General features: G+C 41.3%; 1 long non-coding RNA gene across 2 annotated transcripts; it reads left to right on the forward strand.

Moving 5' to 3' along the window:
* Positions 1 to 3996: 3996 nt before the first annotated feature.
* On the forward strand, positions 3997 to 7724 carry LOC130291297 (uncharacterized). Of its 2 annotated transcripts, none has more exons than XR_008847874.1 (3): positions 3997 to 4271; positions 4955 to 5124; positions 7008 to 7724. It is a non-coding gene; the product is annotated as an uncharacterized LOC130291297 (long non-coding RNA). The 2 variants fall into 2 exon arrangements; XR_008847875.1 differs by having other exon boundaries at positions 3997 to 4046.
* Positions 7725 to 10513: the final 2789 nt, after the last annotated feature.

Raw genomic sequence — 10513 nt, forward strand, 5'->3', positions numbered from 1 at the left:
GGGCCGCTCTGCCAGTGGGTCATTCCCCCTGTGGGCACTGGTGTCGTGGCAGTGGTGGTCGCCGCCCAGTGCTACACCATTTTATGCTAGGAACGTTAGAGACCCACTCTAAATAGGTGGCCTTGACGTGGCGAGTGGGCTTTGTACTTTTTGATCAAAACGTATATACTAACAACCTGTTCGTTTTTGAAATTATGCTGAGAAGCAATTAGATCATGGTGCAAGATTGTAGATGTGCACCATGTCTGTTTTCTACCTGAATTCACATTGTGTTTTCTATCCCCTCTTTTTTTTTTTTTTTGAACATGTTGTCTGCACTCTTCCCCACCCCCTCAGCCCAACCTTATATAAGTAGTAGTTAGCTACACATGGGCCTTTTCTTTTCTGACAGCCACCCAGTTTGACTGGGAGAGCATGGTAAGTGTGCTGTAACATCCTGTTCACACTGGCGTGGTGCTGTGCGGCGTCCGTTGCTGCCGTGGCGCCGTGTCTGTGGGGAGGTGCGACCAATGGACTGGTTTGAGTGGCATTGGGGCCGCTCTGCCAGTGGGTCTTTCCCCCTGTGGGCACTGGTGTCGCTGCGGTGGTGGTCGCCGCCCAGTGCTACGCCATTTTATGCTAGGGACGTTAGGGACCCACTCTAAATAGGTTGCCTTGACGTGGCGAGTGGGCTTTGTACTTTTTGATCAAAACGTATATACTAACAACCTGTTAGTTTTTGAAATTATGCTGAGAAGCAATTAGATCATTGTGCAAGATTGTAGATGTGCAACATGTCTGTTTTCTACCTGAATTCTAATTTACAAATCTGTTTTACTTTCTGGAGCCAGTTGATATGGAAAAAAAAAATAAAAAATTCAATTAGAATACCCCTTTAAGGTTTTTGCAACAGTGAACCATGCAACACATAATATTGCACTGAATATATTTAGCACAATCTTTAATCACTTCTTATGGAACTTCTTTAGTATATACACTGCTCAAAAAAATAAAGGGAACACTAAGATAACACATCCTTGATCTGAAGGAATTAACCAATCGTATGAAATACTTTCGTCTTTACATAGTAAAATGTGCTGACAACAAAATCACACAAAAATTATCCATGTATATGGAGTCACACTCAAAATCAAAGTGGAAAGCCACACTACAGGCTGATCCAACTTTGATGTAATGTCCTTAAAACAAGTCAAAATGAGGCTCAGTAGTTTGTGTGGCCTCCACGTGCCTGTATGACTTCCCTACAATTCCTGGGCAAGTTCCTGATGAGGTTTTGGATGGTCTCCTGAGGGATGTCCTCCCAGACCGGGACTAAAGTATCCGCCAACTCCTGGACAGTCTGTGGTGCAACATGGCATTGGTGGATGGAGTGAGACATGATGTCCCAGATGTGCTCATTCAGATTTAGGTCTGGGGAACGGGCGGGCCAGTCCATAGCATCAATGCCTTCCACTTGCAGGAACTGCTGACACACTCCAGCCACATGAGGTCTAGCATTGTCTTGCATTAGGAGGAACCCAGGGCCAACCGCACCAGCATATGGTCTCACAAGGGGTCTGAGGATCTCATCTCGGTACCTAATTGCAGTCAGGCTACCTCTGGCAAGCACATGGAGGGCCGTGTGGCCCCCCCAAAAAAGGCCACCCCACACCTTTACGCACACACCGCCAAACCGGTCATGCTGGAGGATGTTGCAGGCAGCAGAACGTTCTCCACAGCATCTCCAGATTTTGTCACATGTGCTCAGAGTAAACCTGCTTTCATCTGTGAAGAGCACAGGGCGCCAGTGGCAAATTTGCCAATCTTGGTGTTCTCTGGCAAATGCCAAACTTCCTGCACAGTGTTGGGCAGTAAGCACAACCCCCACCTGTGGACGTCGAGCCCTCATACCACCCTCATGTAGTCTGTTTCTGACCGTTTGAGTGGACACATGCACATTTGTGGCCTGCTTGAGGTCATTTTGCAGGGCTCTGGCAGTGCTCCTCATGCTCCTACTTGCACAAACATGGAGGTACCGGTCCTGCTGCTAGGTTGTTGCCCTCCTACGGCCTCCTCCACGTCTCCTGATGTACTGGCCTGTCTCCTGGTAGTGCCTCCATGTTCTGGACTCAATGCTGACAGACACAGCAAACCTTCTTGCCACATCTTGCATTGATGGGCTATTCTGGATGAGCTGCCCTACCTGAGCCAGAGTTGTAGACTCTGTCTCATGCTACCACTAGAGTGAAAGCAACGCCAGCATTCAAAAGTGACCAAAACATCAGCCAGGAAGCATAGGAACTGAGAAGTGGTCTGCGGTTACCACCTGCAGAACCACTCCGTTATTGGGGGTGTCTTGCTAATTGCCTATAATTTCCACCTGTTTGTTCCATTTGCACAACAGCATGTGAAATTGATTGTCAATCAGTGTTGCTTCCTGAGTGGACAGTGTGATTTCACAGAAGTGTGATTAACTTGGAGTTACATTGTGTTGTTTAAGTGTTCCCTTTATTTTTTTTGAGCAGTGTAATGTATGGCTCTCACTGTTTTATTTTATCAGTAGGACTGAAGGAAAGGTGCAGTTGACATAAAACAATGACAAATTACAATGCCTGTCATGGGTCTTTTACAAGCTATAAGACCTGTGGAGTCCATGTACACTAGAAGCCCTAACTATTACATCTTGGACCAGCATCTTTGACCACCTGCATGTAAGAAACATCACATGGAAACCACGTGATCAATAGATTCCAAATGTTCAGTGAGAGCCAGCATTGTGCAGCTGGAGTTACGCAATGGCACTAGCTGAAAGCTGTAAAAATCCCAATAATATATTGTGCCATGTGTGAAGAAGTGAGCAGTCTGGTGGGTAGCTGGCACTATTTAATGACAGTCTTCGGAGAGCACTGTCATACTATCTTTACTTGAGCAATGTAGTGTCTTGTCACCTTTACTGCTTTATGAATTCATCTCCTTCTCTCTTTGACTGTATCTCAGCCATGCTTTGGCCCCCAGGAGATTTACTGCTGGGATTAGTTCGCTTGGCTAGGGAAATGGAGTATTTTTTTTTTTCCAAATGTATTCACCTTGATTTAATGCTGAGATCTGGAAGTTATTTCTTTCTTTTTTTTTTTTTTTATACAATAAGGGAAATTTCTGCCAAAGAAAACAGTTGTGAATGTCAGAGCAGGTCACCGACTGGGGGATCTGAGAGATCCGGCCTCCCCCTGCATTCTATGGGAGGATTTGTCATTAGACTGCAGCACTTGGGATGATCTGACAAGAGAATCTGCACGGCTTACTGAACTCACATCTTTTTGTCAGTAATAAGAGGCTAATGATCCACGACCTTACCTGGACCGTCTATGGGAATGAATCCAGCCAGTGACATCACTGCTAATAGGACAGTGCCTGCTAATGGCTGATACTAACTGCACATGTCGGTGGCCGCTTTCCAATGGCAAGATTCACTGTTTCAGACCCGGCTTTTCTTACTGATAATCACCACTGATGACATTTCTACTGGAGAATGAAAGACCACATCAATACATGGCTCAGAACTGATGGAATATACTGCCTGTTACACGGTGATACATGCTGCGCTAACCTAAGCTTAATTCACTGATAAATGATACACAGTCAAATGATGCACTTAACGATAACTAATATATTTTACTTCTAAAACAACCTCATGTTTTATAGTGCTGTCCGATATACAAGGGCAATAAGTGCTGTGATGACATTTAGGAAGACTCTGCACTGGCAGGTGTATATGCAGGCAATATGATGGATGTGCTGGTTGCACAATTGCCCTTGTGATGACAGAGTGAAATGAAAGGGTTTAGAATGTTCCACAAAATATCTTCATTTTGTAATTAATCACGTAGGAAAGCATCTTTCTCCAGCTTTTTTTTTTTTCTTTCTTCAAATTAAAAGTTTATTAGTTTTGTACAGAATAACAAGATAATAAGCAAGGCAGGGCAACGAAAAGGCCACCACAGTATCTAGAACAACAACAAAAAAACACAGAGAACACATGGACGTGCCACTTCTAACTGGCTCCAATGGTAGGTAACATGACATACAGAAAATAAAAAAAGGAAGAGGAAAATAGAGGGAAAAGCAAAATAAAGGGGTAGGGAAAAGCAGAAGAGACAGAGCAGTAAAATAGGATCCTTACCTCGGAAACCAGTGCTACCCATGAACCCCGCTGGACAGAAGAAGGCTAGCATCCCGGAGGGAGAGGGGAGACTATACCTTTCAGAGAAAAGGGCGGATCAAGGAAGGTGCAGGTAAGTGAAATCCAGCGAGGTCAGGGAGACAAGCCAAGGACTCCACAGTTTATGGTGTTTTTCCTGCAGATGCTTGGAATCAGCAACCAGTTCCTTCATTCCTTCCTCCAGTTTTATCTGTTATCATCGAGGCTGTTTTGTGTTCTTAGGGTAGGGTTTCATGGAGCGCATTCTCAGTCTATTTCACACTACAGATGCTCCAACGCCAGTCAAAAGAGCAAGCTTCCTGCTGCGGCTAGGTAGCTCTGTGTGTCTGCTCATAGCGGCTAATTTCCCACGGTAAATGCAGATACACCATCAGCGTATCCACAGTGAGAAATATGCTGCAGATGCTCTCTGCGTAACCCTACCATAAATGATGAAAAAAATTTGGGGCTGGAAAAATTCTGGTCTCAAAGTAACATTAAGGTACAAAATATTTGCATTATTGTTGTTGGGTCATTGGCAAATAAGGGTCTTTTTTGCCCATTTGAACCATGATGCACTTTGTGATTCTGTTGGTAATGAGCAACTTAGAAGGCATGCTGTGCCTACCACTATAGTATACTACTAAGAAGTAAATATAGTGAGGACAAATTCAACCACCTGTGCATTTTTTTCTCACCTCAAAAATATACAAGGTTTCTGTTTCAAAACTTTTTATTTTTTTCATTTCACACCAAAATCTTAATTTGTTATTTCAGACGGAAAAATTCAGATGGAAAAATACAAATTACATGAAACAAGCTTGAGAGATGGTTCAGAAGTCTATCATAATCCAAATCCAATAATAATGTGACTGAGAACACACCTACTAAAAAAATCCCCCCAAAAAAGATTTTCACATGCTAAAAAAAATATATTTGCTGAGGAGGTAAGTTAAATATTTGCCAATTCTTAGTCTGTGTTCACATTTGGCATTTTATTTGTGGCACTATTCTGGAAACATCATGTTTTTCCCCCTACAATATTCCGAAATACCTGTAAAAATTGTGCAAATTTACTGCAATTATGCAAATTGCAGTAAATGGTGCTATTTTTACATTTATTTTGATGCAAAAATTTAGCAAAAAGGCACGCAGCACAGCACAATTTTTGACATTTTCAAACCATTACAAGGGTAGTGTAAACTTTCACTTTCACGAGTTTTCACGTAACCATGAGTATGAGCCTTTGAACATGTCCTATAATCTAGACTAAATCTGAAGTGTATCTTTTGCTGTGAACAGAGGGATGTGTGTAGAAAGGGATGTGTGTGAGAAATGTTGGGGCCTTTTACACAGCTCAAGTCCTTGACAGCTTTTTAGAAGGGTCCAACAAAGGGTCAAAGGATGAGTAAACCATATAAAGTAATGTAGAACTTATAACAATCTTATCAACTATTAGATGTCAGGAGAGTTGTAACTGTGTGGCACCAATGTCATATTTATAACAGCACATTTATAATACTGGAAACACTAAAACATGGAGGTACTCTATCTACCACACAAAAATCTGAACGAGAATTTAGCCAAGGAGTGATACCCTCTCAGCACTCCAGATAATAATAGAAATAGGCAATCAGTGGTTTGGCTTCTTCTCCAGGGCTAGATATGCTACGAGTGTGTTAAGCTGTATTGGGTGGGTGGGTGGGTGTATGTGTATATGAGAATACACATACACCCACCCGATACAGCTTAACACACTCGTAGCATATCTAGCCCTGGAGAAGAAGCCAAACCACATTTATAATACTGGTAAAATAATATTGTCTATGCCCTGTCCCAAGCAACCACCGAAAAACAAGGGAAAAGAGCAATCTCCATCAGCATAAATAGTAGTGAGGTAGCGCTCGACCTAGGTACAGTCCATAAGTATTCTGCTGGTGATTGTGCTTTTTGCCTGTTTCCTTGGTACCCAAATTGTCTATCTTCCCCTAAAGGGAATCTGTCATCAGTGTCAGCCACACTAACCTGTTGGTATAAACTAGTAGGGTTTGTGACACTAATGATAATAATACTTACCTATATCTGATTCATGGCACCATTGGCCTTTTGGCCTTATTTGGGTAACAGATGGTGCGCAGGTGAAGCTCCAGAAACATGCTGACTTCCCAGCTGCTATTTCCTTACTCGGCCCAGCTGTGAGAAGGCTAAAGGAAGCAGCAGCAACATCATCATGGTCCTGGAGTGCCGCCCTGCACCAAGCCTGCCATAAGAATAAGGGGCATAAGGGGCAAATGGAACGACAGATCAAGGATAGGTAAGTATAATTATCATCAGTGTCAGCCACAGTACCCGCCTGTACCAACAGGTTAGTGTGGGTGACATTGATGACAGGTTCCTTTTATACTGTGAAGACACTGATAAGACATTTTTCTGTTTCCTATAGCATCCAAATCTTAAACACAAAGGGAGTAATTTTTAATTATTTCTTCTAGTGGTCTTGGTAAAAAGTGAGTTGGCATGTCTGTCATTGTCTGTGCACCTGACTTTAAAATTAACACTGGCTAAGAGCATATCTTCTATCATTTCTTAGAGTTTTTACAATAAACATGCCAAATAAAAAAAAATCTCAAATTTGTGTGATAAATGAGGCTTGAGTAAAGATTTGCTTCCCTTGTACATAGGAAATGGGTGTACAAATCTTTAAATTGCCTTATTGGTTTGTTTGTGTCATTGTTTAAAGCATACCTGTCATATCATAGAAAAAAAATGATGCTTATATATGTTACTTACTATGTCATGCAGATGTTTTACATGTCTTTTTTGTGTCTAGCTTCTATATTTGGCTCACAAATCCCTGTCTTCTACTGCTCCCTCATTCTTACATCCACTGCTCAGGAAGGAGAGTGTCTGAGGCAAGCATTGAGCCCACCTTCACTGACCATGCATTCACTTCCTCCCTGAGTCTGCTTTGCTGTGCTGGATCTCTATCTAATCACTGCAGACTGGTCTATAACCTCCTCCTTACTGTTTACATGCTGCAATCTGATAGACAGGACAGGAGGGAGCTCAGAGAAGTTCTAGTCCTGTCCTCACTTTCTGGACTTTTTCCCTTTCTGTGCTTCAGCTGGGACAAATGTGATGCTGCAGCAGCACAGGATTATGTTCTGGATGGTATGGGGACCCCTAATGGTGTTTTTTTTATATAAGCCATTTCTATAAAAATAAGATAAAACATTTTTTATGAAGTATATTAGAAAGGATAATGTTTTGCCAAGATGGACAACATATAATACATGCTCAGTTAATTTGGAAAGCTAAAAATAAACAAAAAAAAACTGCAATTTATAGTGCTACAAAAAAAAATTGTTAAACTGCAACAATATACAGGCATGGCAGTTTAATGGAACTTTAATTATAAAAGTAACATTTTTCAATGCCATAGCTATGCTTCATCAAGCCAGTATGGAGAAAAGTACACAAAACAATAATATATTATACAGTTAAAAAAAAAAAGAAGGAAGGAAAAAAACATAGGAGTTCGTGATCATACAGAGAGAAAACGAAGTACGATATAGAAAACATTGGATACCTAATAGAAACAACGCTAAAATGTAAATGTTGTTATATATTAAACTATGTTTTACAGTGCTATCTAAACAATAAACAATATGACAAAAAGTTATGTATAAACAAAGCTCTTATATTGTAACTCTGATCTTGGTTTTCTATTCCTGAATTACCTTTTTTTTTTCTCCCAAAATGAATGTTATTCATAATATTAAATGAGAAGAGAAACCACTTTGTGTACAGACTTTTCTACTTTGCATAAATCTATTTGTGGAAACAACATGGAATGAAACAAGATTTGGATTTTCTGCTTTAATCACAGTTATATTCTATTAACGTAGAACATGTAAAAGGCCTCTCGCGGGGCAATGAAAGTGGATAATTATTCTATATGAGGCAAATGCAGGATGAAACACAGAGAAATTATACAAAATGCATTGTCTGTATTCTCTGTGTGATGCCCTAAATTGTCACTAACACCTGCCTTTAGAGTTGCCGAGTTCTTCATAGAGATCAATTATTCCTGTCAAGACCTCTCTGAGATGGATTCTGTACAACGCAGTTAATTGGAATTGCCTCAGACTCAGGGATCATACAGAATATCTCCGGGTTCGCTCTCACACAGCGGGGGCCACACATTGCTGTTTGCTGCAGTTTTCAAATTGATTGTTAACAGATATGTGGTGGTATGTGCAGTATAAATTGAATAAGGGTATGTTATTAAGAGTATGTTATGTTATTAAGGGTATATTATGGTGGTATGTGCAGTATTCATTAAATAAGGGTATGTTATTAAGAGTATGTTATTAAGGGCATATTATGGTGGCATGTGCAATAATAATGAAGTTAGGGTATTTTCACACATAGTATATATGCTGCACATTTTAGCGTACAGATTTTTTGCTAGTTTTAGTTACTTGTTTAATTTGATTTATTTTTCTTGTTTAATTGAACACAACATAAAATCCACTGCAGGCTATTAGCTGTGCCCACTGGTTATTAAGATCATCTGAGGAGGGCTGCCCATCTTTGAAGGATCCCGCACCAAAGCCGGCTCTCTCAGGACATACTCATACAGCCTAGTGAGGGAAAGGGTAAAGATTGCTCCACCTTCTCATCTGTACCTGGGAAATATTGTGTTTTTTCTAAACTGAAGGTGTGCTGTTCCTGATCTGCTTTCCTGTACCTGACCTGTGCCTGTTTACCTGACAATGCTTCAGCCCAACTCTTTTGTTCTGCTTTGCCTTTCCTGAGTATTATCTGGATTGTCAACACGGAAATTATGCCTGTATTTAGCCAGTGATTCATCTGAACATCTTCAGCTCTAGTACATTTACACCTTGCAGATGCTTTTCCCTTACTGGGCTTTTTACCAGCACCATCTTCTGGATCTGCTTTTTGCTACTGATTGTTGGTCCCATACTGCACTGTGCTGTGTTGTGTTTTCAGCTTCAATGCCAAGCTGTTGACCTGTTGCACCAGCCTTGCCTCTGCCTCTGTTCCCGTTGTCTGAGAATGGTATTGTTTGGCCTGCCTGGCCAGCCATTATCTATATTGGGACCACTATTGGGGCAGCATTCTAGTATCCTGTAGCAACCTAAGTCCATTTTCTGCATGACATAAAGAATGGAATGACAGAAAGGGTAAAAAGTATACTTGGACTTCACTTATTAGTTTGGCCTGAGTTTATACTGGCACGATAACTCAATGGCTCCACAAACATTGGGTCATCACAATACCTTTATGTTGTATTCAGATGTCATGGATGTGCTGGATAGGCTGATGGGTAAGCTTCAGGTTTCCCTCACAAAGTTCACACATTATATAAGCGTGAAATCAACTGTAATTCCACAGAAAATAAAACAGTAGTTACCACAAGCGGAAGAATTGTGGCAGCATCAATGTGACACTATACAATATTTATCTAGTAGACAGCACACACTGGGATGACCTGTAAACATGAATGTACATCTTATTATCTGTATTATGGCTTCTATTATCAGTAGCAAATGTTTATCACTGATAAGCTGTATCACCCTATGACTTATTCTATAAAAGTGGCTATACACAATATACTAACTTAAAACAAAACCAAAAAAAAAACTCCTGAATGTTTAACCAGAGACCTGCTGGCAGAGACAAGCACTGAGTCCAGACATCTGGTGAATACAGTGAGAGGAGACTGCTGCTGGACTGACCTGGTTAATGGTGTTGTGAGGGTAAGATAAAGCCTCTTCCCTGTTCCACTACAGGGCATCTGTCTCCTTACTCAAAGTAAAGACTCTCAGGTCTAGTGGTGGATATTACACAGTGCAGGCTGCTTCATTGACGCTGCAGAGCAGGACTTATAACGGTCCCAACACTCCTATGTGCACCAACAGCAATTAGGGCGAAGATAAGGGGTGGGTGATTCTATGTATGTTGTTCATTTGCTACTTACTATATAAAGTTAGTTCATTCATTAGGCTGTGGCAGTCTCATTGTACCAAGTATACCCGCATGCCTACCCCGGATGCTCCACAGGGTGGAGGCACTGCCGCAGACATGTACCCCAGCTTCCAGATAGAGGAGGCTCAGGAATCCTCCTGTCAGGCGTAGTGAGGTAGCTTGGGTAAGGGACCCCAGAGAAACTAGCGGGTGCTCCCAAAAACGTGCTACATATATATATATATATATATATATATATATAGAGAGAGAGAGAGAGAGAGAGAGAGAGAGAGAGAGAGAGAGAGAGCTAGCTTTCCTTCTCAAGCTACATATTTTCACAGG

Source organism: Hyla sarda, chromosome 9 (genome assembly GCF_029499605.1).
Source record: "Hyla sarda isolate aHylSar1 chromosome 9, aHylSar1.hap1, whole genome shotgun sequence".
Lineage (NCBI taxonomy): Eukaryota > Metazoa > Chordata > Amphibia > Anura > Hylidae > Hyla > Hyla sarda.